Genomic DNA, 17387 nt, shown 5'->3' with positions numbered 1-17387 from the left:
ACAGAGAAAAAAATCGAAGTGAAACATGTTTGATGACAATTTATGAAAACTATTATGTTTTTTTTTTTCTACCAGTCTTGATTAATCGTTCTGGCGTCAATAACAGAACAAAAATACGATTTTTACCTAGCGCTCGCAAAATGTAAAAACAAAACAAAATTTAATTGCACAAATTCCAAGTAATATCATAACTTCAGTTTGAAATGTGCCTTAATCGTGGAAAGATATCTAAAAATCCAAGTACATGGACCTATACTTTTATTTCATCATATTATGGACGATATGTTTATTCAAGACTGTGAGAAGGTTCATTAAAATCTAAATTTCTTATAGGCTCCCATTGTAAAACAAGAATTTTAAACCAGTGCAGCAGTGCAGCAAAAAAAAAAAAAAAAAAAAAAAAAAATCAAGCACATGACCCATCTTGTGCCTATTTTTCTAAATATTGTCAGATGTTTTGAAATAAAAAGAGTTTAATCAAATTCTACATTGTAGAAGAAAATCTAAACGTGTAGAACTATATAAAGTGTAAATATATGCTTGAATATTTCAAACTTAACTGACCTGATTTAACAATTCCATTTTACATGTGCATCAATGACAACTACGTGACGGTGTCCAGGCGTGCAGAAATATTATCACAATCTGTCATACTTCCATTAATAGATCTTTTAACTAATTTGAACTCTCTAATATTATAGAGAATATTTCCCCCTTTACAGATTTCAAAAGCAATTTAAAGCTAACGTTTTGAAAAAGGAAATTGCGAATTCTGAAATAAATGTAATAGCTTTAACTGTGATTTAACTTTAACTCTGATATAAGAAGTGATTTACGGGCTGACAGTTTTAATGTTAAGAGGAAGAAGAAAATGCAGAATATTATCTCTTTACTTGCTAAAAATAAACGGATGCCACATTTCAGTTTATCAGTATTTCTGTCAATAAAGTAATTACACCCTTTTAAGTACATGTACTGCTCTTTCAAAAGGGAAAATTTATACCTAAAACCTTTTATGATGCTTTTAAGTAGTGCACTTGTAATTCAAATGATTAAGGAGAAAACGTAATTATTTTAATCCTTTTTTACTAGAAAGCATCACCAAGCATGTTTTGCTTTCCCTCTCTAAACAATATGCGCCTTCTAAAGGAAAACAACAAACTAGTTACAATCAGAATGTCGAAGGTTCGAATCTCCACCGAAACAAGTGACCAGCTATTTAAACAATGTTCCGTTGTAAACGACGTTTATCAAAGCAGAACAAATAAACTTATACTGTGCTTAAAATTATATTGTAGAAAGGCCTTTCAATTCCAACAAAATACGTACCTTCATTGCTGTCTATGGTCAACAATCATAACAAATTGCTATAAAAGTATTTGAGATGCACAATTTATCGAGTGTATATTACCTTGCATTGCGAACGTTTTACGTATTGGAGTAAACAGCTGTTTTTACATTTGCAGAGCAGCAGAGACAACCTTTGCAAGCAAATTCTATCTGGCTATTTTGTTTTCTTAGAAAATAACAAAATGTAATGTATCACAATATCATTTTGAAAATAAAGCCCATTCTTTCATTTTCAGTTTGCTTTTAATACAAAATTGCAGTGAAAGTAGAATGTAAGACAAAAACTATATTTCCTAGAGCATCAATCTCTGTAGGAAGTCTTAATAAATCATGATTTAGAATTTCAAAATAAACTTTCCGTTGAGGAGCGGTTGCTAAACACAAACCATTTATGTTAAAAGCATTTTAAAAGCTGTCTTCTTAAGAAGGCGATGTAATGTTAATGTTAAAATGACAAAAACAGAAAAATAAGAACAACACTCCATAAGCAATAAGCATATTCAATTTAGTGTAAAATAACTATATATATTTTAGCGTGTATAACCGAAAATATACAAACATAGACAAAGTACCAGACAGTGTCAACAAGGACAAAAGACGTACACAAACGCATTAGGGCACCGCCTTTGCACCATCTAAAACTACAAAAGTAGAGTAAAACCGTTGAATCGTGCATCAACCTTATATGGACCTGTTTTTGATCCCATCTGTATAAAATTGTGCCAGGGCTCTTGAGGGTGATGTGTATATTTCTTTACTTTTCATAAACGGACTACATCGGATCGAGTCAGTTGTTATTTTCCTGGTTGCGTTCTTTGCTCCCAGAGTATCTTCTTTTTTATTTTATTAGATGGAAATATACACAAATCCTTTTTGGTAAAACCCCTTAAATTAATAGAACACCAGTCGCACCTTCTCTAGTTTTCGTTTATAACAGACAGTGATGAGTAATTAGAGAGATAAATCTGCCTCGCCCCCTGTAGTCTGTTACATTTAAGTACCTGTACTAGGCGAGTTTTCTTACAATAGTATACAACGCGAACTTTTATTACCATGTTTGAAATTTTCCATGTTTCACGTACTACCTTAACATATTTATTATCAGCAATACGTTAGACGAATCGTAATAAAACCATAATGAAATTACAGTCAAACCTGTGTTAAAGACCACCTCGGAACAGAGACCACCTGGCTCTAAAGACCACATGTTTTGTTTCCCATTTTAACATTTACAGTGTATTTTAACCTGTGAATAAAGACCACTTCCAAAATAAAGACCATATTTTGGCTCTTCCAAGGGTGGTCTTTATAGACAGGTTTGACTGTAGAGATATTTTGCTAATTCGACACAAGAAAAGGTTAAAACCAAATACAATACAATGTACTAAATGTCTTACTGGTTCTCGGTTTCAACGTGTCACGTGTCTAATTTTATATTGATGATCTCGTGTTACGCATATGTTCAGCTCGAATACGTAGACACATATAGTACTCATATGCAAAGAAAACAACTCATATACACATATAATGACACATTAATAACTTTGTGAACGAACTTAAATGACAAAGTAGAAAGTAAAAGAGAACAAACATATACATTTGCAGCGTATCTGAAATGAGGCCAGATATTACGGCGAACTATGGCAGATCTTTTAACAAATATCATGTAAAACAAGAGCTGTATGTAAAACACACTCCCCAATATGAGTCGGAGGAAAATATATATGTAAATTATAACGCCGTGACCTTGAACTTCAACCAAATGAGAAAATAAATAAACACCAGGGATCATCGAATAATCCCATGAACACAGCCATAAAAAGCTTTATTCTTTTAGCAGAAACCGCTTCCATTTTAGAGGTCACTTTGACTTTGTTGTGTTGAGTGTTAGGTCTTTAATTGAACATACATAGATATATACAGTTTATTTACAGATATATACAAGAGTTGTAATGAATGCATATTGTATCGAACTACCCCCATGCGTGGTCTTTTAACAACTGTTTATCAATTCCCGCGCTGGGTGGAGTCTGAAAAGTATAGTTCGTTTCAAATATCATTGCAATTGTGACCTTTGTCCCACAGATCCCTAAAACAGCAGGAGTAATATACTAACCACAACCAATCATCTTGTCAATTTGAAGAATGCAGGCTGTAGCATATTTAGGTATTGAGTAGAAACCATTTCCAGTCGTGATCTTTGTTCTACTGACCACCAAATCAAAACAGGTCAAGTTCTGACCACAGTCAAACATTCTACTGAGTTTAGCGAATGTAGCTAAGCCAACTCGTTCTTTAGTTATAAAGCAGAAACTGTTTTCAGTTTCAAGGTCATTGTGAGCCAGACCTTTGACCTATACAAACAAAAGTCATCTACTGATCACAGGCAATCATCCTTTAAAGTTTCACACTGCACTTTGCAAAATCGAGAACAAATTTAACTGATATACACGTTATCTTTACATTAATATCGGGCCTACAGTATGTATTTAGACATTTCAAAACATACACTTCATGCCCTTTGGCCTTAGAACATACCATCTCCCTCAGACAAATGGTAAAGCCAGTATTTAATCAGTACATAATAGCATAATGGTATTAATACTAGAAATGAAGGAGTGGTACCAGACAATACAGTCATTACTAAGCAACAATCATATTATTATGTTAAGTAGAAGTTATCTTAGGACATCAACATCTAGTTCAAACTTGAAACACATGTATCCGTTTCATTCACGAGGAAATTATATTTTACAATATCAAATAAGCCTTGTACAAAACGGTATGAGTTAAGCATTTTCCCTAACGAACAAAGCTTTAAGCGATAAAACAGCTGATGTTATGTAAGAAATTAAACGGAATTGTCGAAAAAAAGGTGAACTGTATAAAGACTGAACACATTTATTGCAACATTTCATGTTTGATTTATAACAGACAGAGGGAATAAAAACACAACTTATGCAACGGGTTCAAAGAACTTTAATTTTTCATAGAAATATTGATCCCACTAGAGATGCCTTAATGCAATATAAAATAGTCCCGCAGTGTTATTATGGAAGAATATCTATCTCATTCAGTTAAGAAATAATATATCTCAGTTAGTGATTCGTCGCTGAATAAAATCATTGTTTCGAGTTCAGATGTGAAGAATTATATCATGAGGGCGCAGCCCGAGTGATATAATAATACGCATCTGAACGACAAACAATGATTTTATCGAAGAGCAAATCACTAAATGAGTTATATTGTTTCGATTCTAACACGTTACCAAGGTCTTTAAAGTACATCCTTGACGATATTTATTAAATGTTTGCCCGTTTTGTGTTGGTCTCTTTTTCAGCGCACCGCTATGCCGTTTGACGCTATAAAGTAATAATTGTGACGTCAGAAAAAAATGAATTGTTGTATAATAACACACAGTTTTTATCCTTCTTTTGTTAAATAGGAAAATGAATAGGGTCGTGTTAGAAAATCTAATTTATTTTAATTTTTGTCTCAAAGTTAGATTAATTGTTTTTCAAAATAGGGGAAAAGAGAACAGTCACTTAGTTTGTAATTAAATTCGTTCATGTTTTACTAAATACAATGTATCTAGATACTTTAATACAAAGAAAAACACTAATCGCCAAGTAAAACGTATTAAGCCGGAAGAATTCGGTAAAAAAATGGCCTTAAATAATGAAAAACATTAAATTCAATATTTTGATAGAAAAATATGACTAATAAATATGCATCATATTTTTGCTTATCGTGATGAAAAAAAAAAAAAGAAAAGAAAAGAAAAAAAAAACATTAGCGTCGTTTTTCGTTGTGACATCACTAATGACCTTTCTTGAAATAAAGAAAAAAATCCTATTTAAACTCGACTGTTGAAACTTTTTACTGAAGTTTTCATACTGCGTCGACAAATTGTTAATAATTATGGTGAAATTATCAGTCTAACTAGAACATGTTCATTTCTATTTCACATATTCAGTAAAAACATCTCAGACAAAGATAAGTATCACAACACGCATGATGTGAATTATGTATGTCCATTTGACACGTTCTTTTTTTCTCTTGTTTTTGGTTTAACGTCGCACCGACACATTAAGAGGTCATATGGCGATTTGCCAGCTTTGATGGTGGAGGAAGACACCAGGTGCCCCTCCATGCATTACTTTATCACCAGTGGACACCTGTGTAGAACTAACGACTTTCCGTAAACCAGCTGGATGGCTTCCTCACATGAAGAATTCAGCGCCCCCCAGTGAGGCTCGAACCCACACCGGTGAGGGGCAAGTGATTTGAAGTCAGTGATCTTAACCACTCGACGAAGGATACGCCCATAAAACGTTCTTAGCTGCAATGATTGATATTTTGCATACTAAACTTTTTTTAATGCTAGTGGGAGTTAATATAACGAACATTTTAATTAAGCCGACATTCTCCTCACATAAGAAACCTAGGAGAGGTCCACTGTTGTTACTTTTAAAGTTATATCAGAGACATAGATAACAATTGTTATATAATTGTTATCTGGTTATATGATAGGTTGTGCTGTAGACGAAAAACAGTTTCCCTGTTGCAGGTCACTGTGACCTATTAGGGGTCATAGTCCCTGTGACCATGACCTTATGACCTCAAAATCCACAAGTCATCTTCAGGTTATGATCAACCTCCGCCAATCCGAGGACTGTAAGCCCAAGCATTTCCTAGTTACTGAATTTCATTTAAAAAGGTTCAAATGAACTTGGCCCTGGTGAAAGCTGCCAAATTAGCATATTACCATTTTTGCGAGAACCTCACCTGACAGGCTTGTTTGTCAACGGGCCCAAGAAAATAGCTTCCGAGAAGCTTTAGAAAAACTTAGAAGAAAATTCCAATTGAACGGACATCTGCCTGAAGTGAAAAAAAAATATCATTCTTTTTTATTTTTTTTTTTCAGATATTTTTATTTGTTAATGTGCTATTTGAAATTCTAAGTATTTTATTTGTTCTAGTTTATTACTCAGTTTGTCGAATCCTTGTTTTGATCACGTGATTAACATCTCCGACTATCAGAAGCTCGGAAGATCTCTTCTTATAAATTCCGGTAGATCTTCCGAACGGGGCAAACGAACCCGCCAGTTAAACTATATATTCATTTAAATGAACGAAATACATTTTAACGTGATTCAATTCATATGAATATCTTTTAATACTGCGAACAAAGAATAGTAAATATATATCTATATATTTCTTGTTAATAACTGAACCGTTTCCAACTTTTGTAAAACAATAGTATTACACTATATTTCTTTATTTTAAACGAACAATTATTTCCGTTTTAGAAAATTTCAAAACGTACTTGTGCGCAAGCGCATTTGGGCACTTTTAGACTGGCTTACCGTAATCTGCGCTAGAAAGTGAAATCTTACGCCGTAAAATTAGTAGATTAGTCTAAATTCTCCTTGTTTGAAAGCCACCTCTATGGAAATAGACCTCTTCAATAACAAACGCATATTTTGTTCTGCAACTGATATATTACAAACGTGTTTTAAAAACACACTGTCGATACAAACTTCACCGAATATTTTCACAAAAATGACTGCATTAACAATTTTACTAGAAAATGGCGTGATCAAGTAAGACTTTTGCCAACAGAAAGTATGATTTTGTATACAAAATTGATTTTAGTTTAATCAAACTCAAAGGAACAACCCGCTAATCGCAAAAATGCACATTTTTTCTTCAACCTTCAGAATGTTAATCTCCTTGAAAACTCGGACGAGTTTGAAACTGGGTCATGTGGTGTCAAAACCCAGATCACTAGGACAAACATGTTTCCACTGTTATGGTGTGTTACTCCGGTGAACTACCTAGGGTCATCTTGGCCCTATTGTTTAACAAAATTGGTTTCTATTCTACTACTGTGATATGTAATAAATATATAGTAAGACGTATGAAAATATTATTTATCAATGAAATAACTTGATCATTTAACTTCGGAACTTCAAGCAACACGACGTTCTAAAGAGCTAAAAGAGCATCTTCGTTTTTTTACTGTCTTGCAGATTAGTGGAACTCTTTAAATTGCCCTTCTATTCCTTAGAACTTCCGGGAACATATAACTTCAGGAAAGATTAACGAACACTGCGATATTACAGTCCTCTATCGTAACTTCTAACACTAAATTAAGAATTTATATATTTGTAGTTTTAACGTCAAGGGTTTCGTTTACGTATCGTCACCTATGTCTCATTACAGAAGATGTGTAATTACACCAATACACCAATGAATCCTACTCAAATAGAAAGGTACAAGTTTTTGTACATGATTCTTTTCTCTTTGTATTGTTTTAAAAATTATATCTTTACAAGACATGGACATTTAAAATAGAACAATTGTAATGCGTCTTCAAGTAATTGCAGCTGAAACTGTTTTGGTGATGATCTGTATTTACCACAGTGACTGCATTTTGAGAAGAAAGTAGCTTTCGTATCTATGAATTCATTTGCCTGCCTAATTCTTGTTGACCTAGTTGAAACTAGTTTTTTTCGGCAGCGGTGTATATACCTATTACTTGGGAATATTTGAAAAAAATGCGAGCAATTACATAGTTTGGTACGCTTGTAGTTTATGTGCTTACTGAATGGTTAGGTTAAGAGTAAGTAAATATCAACCTGAGCCGGGTTTACTTATTTTGAAAGAATGGAGTGAGTCAAGTTTTATTGGTGTTAACATATATATTGCTCTCATGTCAACCTGACTAATTGTTATATTTGCACCATGTTGAACCGCATGCCTAACGGGGGAGTGCTATCCATTGAAATAAATGGAAAGTTGATGATATGTAGTTTCTTGTTTTCTTGTCTTTAATGATCCTATACTCCAGGTGGCGAGTACACTAAAAACGGATAGTCCGGTTGCGATTCCAATCCTTATTACCGATTTAAACTTTTGCCCTGGAGAACATTGAATCTAAAAATAAAATCATAAAAAGAGTATTTGGCAGCAAACAAAGTCATAGTTGACTCAGTTTGATGGAGTCTTGAAGAAAGGTAGTGATAACCTCTTATATCACCTAGCATCGGCTTGAGCGGAACTCTTTAAAATACATGAACATTGAATGAATGCAATGAAATAAAAAAGATCAGAACAAATAAAAGTATTGAGTGTGTGAATCATTTTTACGGCCACAACCAGGGACTTACAGGCTTACAATCACAGAAACATAATAGCCGAGTTTGAGATTCGAATTATTCTTTGACGGTTGTAGGTTAGCCTTCTTGTATACATGTATTGTATTTCAGGAAAGCCCAACGGTCTTAAGTATAGCGACAACATCCATTTGTTGAGATTCATTCTGATATGTCTTACAAATCTGTTAGTTTCCGTTGATGAAATAGTATTAAATTGTTTTCGAAACTAGGGAGTATTGAATTTTATATCTTAGTGATATGGACTGATACTGATTTTGCGAGAGAAAAGTCGACGATACATCGTATATATTGATTTTAAAATTGATTAGAAGACCATGTGTTCCTTGCATTATATACACTACCCTGTAAATGCTATTTGTAAGTTATTGTCTGATTTTCCATATTTCAGCTTTGAGTTGAGTGTCGAAATAAAGGGAAATAATTAATCAACGCTTAGCATCACTGAGCCTCCTTGCTTTTATTTTGTAAATCAATACACTTTGTGAACTTTATCCATGTGTTATTATTGATGTTGATTACGATAGTTGTTATCTACATTAAAAATGAGTTCGAAAAGAATCGACTAATCGGTATTCGGCAAAAATGATACTTTATAAACGTCAATATCGTTTTTAGCAGCACTAGCTATTCGAAATAGTTAAAGTGTGAAGTGATAAATGAAGTTTTATAATAGAGACACATTCGTGTTACTGTTTTTTTATTGTGGGGTGTTATAAACGTTACACAAGACTCATGTTAATTAGATCATTATAGCAGAACTTTAACTTTGATGTGAAGAAACATAGGTTCCTTTCCCGGGATATTTCATCACGAGGGTCATAGCGAAGAATTTCCGTCGAGTTGATGGATATTCAAAACATGGTTCTGCTAAATATTATTTCGATTCTGATATGTCTTTTATGTAAAAGGGAAGCACTATTTTAGTGGCGCCAAATATAGTAGGTTGACGTGACTTTAACTCTTATCTGTGCTTTAACAGAGTTAGAATACGGGAAGAAACAAGTCCCGCAGATTAACTTAGAAGTACGTACATGTCTAATGAGTATTTTGTCGCGCCTAATAACCTATACAGCGTGTGTGAACTGAGTAAAACTGCAGATCAAAAATAGCAGTACCTTTTTCCGGCGCCATACAATATGATAACGTGTTGTCAGATTTCCGTTTTTACTAGAAATGTGCATGACTTTTATCATATTTAGAATAATCGTTAACACACACGTAAAGCGGGACATTTGTTTTACATGAGAAGCACGCATGTTACCGTTTTTTTGTGGATTGTGGTACGTACAATTATACGAATCGTGTGCATCGGTATATTTAGAATATACTCTTTAAATTATTGATTCTGCTTATTAAAAGTGATAATGTTCTGACTTTAAACAATTTCTATCAAACACTGTAGGTTAAACGCGAGATGACATGTTTCGCTAAGCTAGGAAAAATAAGACTATTTTCCTACGAAAGTAAGATTAATTTCTGCAGTTCTTGAATTATATCCAGACATGTACTACAGATCACTAATGAATAAATTCGTCTTTTGTGATGGCAAGCAAACTGTAGTATCTTCACTTTGAAATACTGAGTGAGACTTCACTTTATTATTATCAAATTGTAAAATACTTTGTTCCATAGATAAGCTGACAAAAACTGATGCTGTAATACAAGGCTAAGCAATACCAAGACGAATAAACCCTACTTGTCTTTGTTGTGAAATATTGTTTCAAATCGGTTGTCATTTCCATTCAATGGTGACAGTGGAAGAGACGTAAACAAACAGATACCTGTGACTAAAGACTCTGATAAATACCAACATCTGTGTAAACATAGGAATACCAAGCTTCAAATATTCAAGAAAATTCATATTTGTAAAATGATCATGGAATATTTGATGGACATCTTTTGCTAATTTTACAATAATTCATGTAGATACAATTTGTAACAAGTGAACTGAAACAATGTCACATTTGTGAAATTTATAGCGTCACAAGGATAGTAATTTTAATAAAAAATGATAAAATAAATTGTTGATGCAAAAACATCCCTGTAATTGTATGTAAAGAATTCATAATTAAAACACGAATGCATTTAATGATATCACATTTACAAAAAACCGTTTTTATTTGTTCAGGATGAAATATGTTATGGTGCGTGCGTCATTTTGTGTCCGGAGCAAAGCTTAACAAGCGTCAAATTTGCAAGGTATTGACTTTACACTTCGCGTATAGATATGGCGAAATGGGATGATGTGCTCAGATCATAACTTAGACAAAACTTTCAATGCATTGACTGGAAGATTAGAATGCGGGTAGTTGGACTTGGGAGAATGTGCACAGCGCATGAATCGGGTCGATAGGTTAACTTTTCAGGTACAAATCAGCCTAAAAAACAAAACTGCCTGGCATGCCATACTTCGTGTATTGAGCGCAGCTTAAAACCTTTTAAGGTATTGACTTAAACTTGGACTTGGAATATTGGTTAGAGATAAAATGACGATGTGCAGAGTGCAAACATCTATAGTACTCCATTAACCACCCCAAACCTGTTTTTCCATGGTTAGTTTTTTGTGTCTTAGTATTCCTTCCCTGTTGTTGTGCAAAACCCCCACTTGTCCCACAACCATCACCAAAAGATTACTACCCCCTCCCCACAATTCTTTAACTTTTTATTCTTTCTCCTTTGACCTAAATATTCGGTCTTATATTTCCTCGCTTTTTTCATTACATTTTATACTTACATTTATTTAGTCATTTTAAAGTAATCTGTAAACACAATAAATGAAACAAATACAGTCATGTTATTAATGTCTTGTTTTGAATTAAAGGGGGTTTTGGCTTGCTGTTTAACCCTAATCACCTCCAGAAATAGAAACACTATTCTGTTTTACAGATTAAATATCAAACAGTATAATCATGATAATCATGCTTACTTGTTGAAACATATTCATACCAATGTGTTGTAGGTCACAGACTGATACACGTCAGAAATAATAACATTTGTGACCAATATGTTAATACAATACAGTAAGACGAAAATAAACAATGAAATAATCAACAAAACATGTTCGTTATACGTTCGTTCAATCTCATTGTCCTTATATCTATTTGTGCCATGTGTCTGGAATAAAACTGAAAATCTTTCAAATTTCATATATTTTGCGTTATTGTCTTGTTTTTGACGTTCTTTGATCCACCACTTGATTATCTTGATTCACGATATAATTATTGTTTGTGAGCTTGGGTTTATGCCATGCCTTATTGAGGTCAGATTTATGCCAATTTTTAACATCCATAACATGCTTCCGTTCGTGCAAAATTGTTATTAAGCAAATGCTATGTGATTTCATAATTCCATGCAGTATTGTATTACATACAATCCCTACTATATGTCTGTAAAATATGTAGAATAGCTCTAAAAAGCGCCAGTCACGCAACTTTCCTTATTAATATATAGTGAAATTTAATGTACATTATATCATAACCATTAAATATAGATATGAATAACATTTTTTTGTGATTCTAGACGTACTTACATGTATATGTTTTTGACATTATACTATCTTGATTCAATGAGATAAAAAAGTAAATAATATTCTTGGTTGTAAATGTTTTTAAACGATATTTTGGAATAAATAAAACGTCGTGGCGGGTCAATCATACTGAAATTCTATAGATGAGATTGTAAAAATGTGTACAACGTGGCAATACGTACGAAACAACAAAGCCAAAGTAAAATACATCGACAAGATGAACAAAACCACATAGGAATATAGTACGGCATCGCCTTTAGAGCGATCACAAGTAAAAACACCACCGGGTAGTTTAAACACGTCATTCAACTAATGTTAATTGTAAAATTAGGTATGAAAAGTGTAATATCAGTTACATCAATTTGTTTTGTTCAAGGCAAAAATGATATGAGATGATGGTGTATCAAATTTTGTTCGGGAATGCCTGTTTATACAAATCAGTTATCGGAATGCAAAAAAAAGAAGTTTCTTTTATTTTTGAAGTAACTTTGACGGACATATGGACGTTCAGGGTTGTTTGCAGTAATCATAATTACCATTGCATGCTTAAAATTAAACCTGGTGGAAGGTGTATTTATCCAAATGCAGATCTATATAATTTCTTTTAACTCTTTCAACCCTGAGTATATTATACTGTATTATACCTTTAAACCCTGAATATAATATAATAATATATAAGAAAATAAGTAACATTTTACAATATATGTTACAACATTTAATAAGCTAGATAGGTTTATATAACCATATATATTTATGTTCAGGAATGTCTACTCTTCCCAATGAACTTTGAACATAGTCATTTAACAGGTATTTTACCTGTAAAACCAGATAAAAAATGTAATTAACAGGTAAAAAATGCTGTTTTTTCTATTCTATACTATTTCTTGTCAGTAAGATAGTATACTTTTACCAGTTTTATGTTACTTTCTGTCTAAATAAAAAAAATCCAAAATTTTATAACTTTTGCGTTATGTTTTATCTCTGAAATTACCTGTAATTAACCGGCAAGTATTGTGTAAAATGCAGGTATGAATAAAATGTTCCAAAAATACTGGTGAAAATTTACAGTAAATGTACTTGTTTAAATTCAAACTTTTATACTTCAGATATTTCATGAGTGCAATTTATATAAAATGTTTGAACTTAAAGATGATTAATTAATTTTACCTGCAAAGTTCAGGTAAAATTAATTAGCAGGTAAAAAAAATCAGGATTTTGTCAATTTCATGCATACAAACGTCAGATAGAAATAAAAATCACCTCAATCAATTAAAAAAGCTTATTTTATTCCATAAACTGATACAGAACTTCTAATTCCATCAAGTGATGTGTATAAAAATGGAATAAAAGTGAATATTTAATGTCCAAACACATGTACAAGTACTTAATATTTTTCTGCAGTGTTTTTCGTTCATGTACATTTACAATAAAACAAAGTTGTGAACTGTCATCACATTTTCTTTGACTGAAACTACACCATCTCAACCTAAGAACATAGATATTTACAGTATTTTTAAAAACATCCAAAATTACTAAGTATATTTCCATCATTTTAGGACAGGTAAGATGAAACCTTAATTACAGGTGTGCAGAATTCAAAAGAATCCCACAGTACAAGGCTTCTCTGACAGGAAAGATGTCCGCAGTTGGATTTAAAAATTGACATAAGTATAATAGTCAGTAAAACACATTTTCTTTGTATTACAGCACAAGTATTTATCACATTTTCCACACTTAATGGTTGTTATACACCTCTTGTTAGGGTTGTCTGAGTTTGTAACACCTGGATTTCTGGAACTGTATTTATTATGCCTCTCATTGCATAACACACAAACATGATCCTTTCCCTCACCGATTTCTGGAAGATGTCCCACATTGTCTAACCGAATTAAATTTACAGATGAATCAGATCTTGATCTCCCTGCCGACTTCTTTTTTAGACGATTGTTACCCACTAAAGCATGAGCCAAGTCAAGTTTATATCATGCTTTCGTTTACCCGGTACATGATGATCCTGAAACGTACCCTCAATAATGTATGAATTGAAAACTGCCAAATCAAAAAGTTTCCTTTCTACTTTACGATACCACCTCATACTTTTTTTTTTGATTTATTTAATCGTGTCATTTGGTCATTTCTATCGACTCCACCCATATATCTGCCGTACTCTGCAACTGTAGGAGTTGACGGTAACTCAATCACAGTACCATCTTTACTTCTTCTAGACGTTATTAGGTTTGGAACTTCGGGAACATGCGAACTAGACAGAAAGTACACCATTTTATTATCTTTCCAACAAGTAGCAATCAGAGGGCCGCACTGCCGCCATTCAAAATAGCCCCTCGGGAGACGTCTTTCTTCTGCCTTACTTTTTACAATTTCTTGTGGAAAACCTTTTCGGTTTGATCTAATTGTTCCACATAAATAGATATCTTTCGTACAGAGATAGTCAGCTAACAGCGGACTCGTGTAAAAATTGTCAGTGTAAACTGTATATCCTTTTCCCTCCAAATCTTTCGTTAAATCTGTCACAACCTTAGAGCTCAGCCCAAACACACGATCAATCTGAAAAATAAAGGATATAAATGAAACTACAATGCATGTACATGTATACTGGTCTGGAATAAGTGATGCAAAATATTTCACTTTGAGTTTAAAAATGTTATTTTTATGAAAATATAATTATGTACTTGTATAAAACAACGTCATATAGTGTCTCAGATTATAAACTTTTATTTTATGTTTTTCGGTGGTTTTTCGAAATATAACGGTGAATTATATCCTGATAAACTCACTGGCCACTCAGTGAAAATTATCAAATCTGATACCCGGATTAACGTCAAAAAGTTTACCGAGCGTACTGAAAGCCGGAAACAATATGACGATGACGTCGTTAAAATGACGTGATCTTTGCGATGCTTCCTGATAAAATGTCCCGCAAATTTCGACATTTTATTGAAATAAACACAACAAAAGTTTTAGACATAAAATAAACAGAAAAATTGTTGGTACGATGTAATAACACGGGTAATTTCACTCGAGACATTATCCTATTACATAAAATATTAGTTGGTCTAGTCACGCAATAGTATGAAATATAAAAAATTGCATTTATTTTGTCAAACACTGCTATAAAATTTATAATATGTATTTATTTTTATCAAAATAATGTCAGAAAAAATATATCACACTAGTGACACAAGGCACACAAACCTGTGTTGCTTTTTTTTTCCAACATAAATATCGAAGTTCCAGCAATATGCCGAAACTGAATCTGCCGCCATCCAGAATTTTACGCCAAACTTGCAGGGTTTGTCTTTCATGTACTGTTTGATACCTAAACGCCCCTTAATAGGAAAAGTGTACAGTCTGCTTTCAGCATTACAATTCTCGCACTTATGACATTCTTGGTTGGCCGGTAGGTTTCTGTTTTGTAACGGCTTGTTATGTTTTTTGTAGACTTGAATCATCCGAAAGACTATATTAAGAAGTCAATGCAAGTTGGAGGTATCTCAGGACCAGAACTCTACAGTGCTGTCGGTATTTAAACTGTCGATGATCGAATGGACATTTATCAAACTCAAATAAAGTCACTTTCTTAACGCATATTATTTTGTAATTGTAGTATTTTATCCTTGTGTATTCTTTACAAGTTTAGCATAGCATTGCTTATTTTTCATTTAATTTAGAGCATAGTTTTATTACAAAAGGCCGGGAAAGAACTATAAAAATGATTCAGGTAGAGAAATGGCCACTTTTTTGTACACAGTGAGCCCGCAACATCAGAGGTTTATATCATAATTGCAAAGAAAGTAGGGTACGTATCTTTTTGAAATTTTGAAGTCTTCTTCAGCGCCATGTTTATAAATTGTGAAAAAATTATGTTGAATGATTGTCTAGAAGTGTCCTTTCCAGAAAAACATGTGTTGTCTGCTACAAGACTTGAATTTATCTTTCAGATGATTGGCAGCTTCCCCATTTGATGGGAGCTAATCATGAAACAGCAGTTGTATGAGTTACACCCTCTATATATCATTTGACATAAGGCGGAAAGTTTACACGTGTTTATGAACATGTATTACTGAATTACATAGAAAATTATTGTCCCCAAATATATGGCTTTCAGGTATGGAAATTGAAAAGATATCTTCTCATTTATTGATAGCAATACACAATGCACTTGTCATTTTTATTTTGTAGAAATATTTAAACATTTAAACATATAATCAAAATTAAGGGACATTCTTTTCTGCTGTGTATCAAGTTTGTTCTGTAGATACTTGAGTAAAGAACACAATGCAACGTTTTTGCAGATACTTGGTGATGTAGATGGGACTCGTGACAGCAAGGAAAGAAAAGGATATGAGGCAATAACTACATAATACATGTAGAAAACATTATTTGGGAAAAAGACATTTATCACATAAATCAAGTGTCATTCTGGTAAAAGAAAAAAACAAAAATGAAAACATGAATTAAATGTGTAAATATATCAAGCAGACGAATTTTGTGTTTACATGCTCAGACTTCAGTCTCTCATAGATAGTAAAGCTCCTCCCCTAATACCTAATATGCTTAATTGCCAGCCGGCCGGTAATTCTCTGAATCAAACCTCGGATTTTATGCCGACAGTCTAGCGTGCTCAATTGATTATATTTCTAAAGGTTAATTGGCAAAACAATGAGAAGAAGACATTAAAATTGTATCTGGTATGGTTTCTAAAAGCTTGTAGCAAGATTTTTCCAAAATGATAAGTAATGCTATTATTTAACATACAGTTCAGATGGAAATATTGGTCTTAATTTGTAAGCTCAGAAAAGGACAGATGGTTATGATATAGAAATTGATTAATGATATAAACGTTAGCACGCTGTGAGAAAAGAAAATCCACACAATAAACAGCAAATACAATTTTCCTGTAATAATGATTTCGAAATGACAGGGCAATTTTCTGACAGGCTAGCGTGTTTCTGTCTTCAAAACTCTATTTTCTACACTGGACCGAGTGCAAAATGGTGATGCAAAAGCACCGTTGAAACCGTTAAAAGTCGTTCATTATGCAGATGAATATGCAAATGTGTACACAATAGTATCAAAGGTGTCTTCTTTCTCAACATGATTGATAGTTTTATTGTAATTAAGGAGTGATGGCTGCTAGATAATACACAAAGCACGTTACATTTGTATATACTAGACTGTCTGTCATGAGATAGATAATGAGTTTATTACTTTAAAATTACCATAATACTATTTTGACCTCAACACATAAAAGCTGTTGAAAAAAATACCGATCAGTTAAGAAAAGAATTACGCAAGATTTGATTTTT

Source organism: Mercenaria mercenaria, chromosome 16, assembly GCF_021730395.1.
Source record: "Mercenaria mercenaria strain notata chromosome 16, MADL_Memer_1, whole genome shotgun sequence".
Classification (NCBI taxonomy): domain Eukaryota; kingdom Metazoa; phylum Mollusca; class Bivalvia; order Venerida; family Veneridae; genus Mercenaria; species Mercenaria mercenaria.
The sequence above is the reverse complement of the archived record's forward strand: the minus strand, read 5'-3'. Positions refer to the sequence as shown.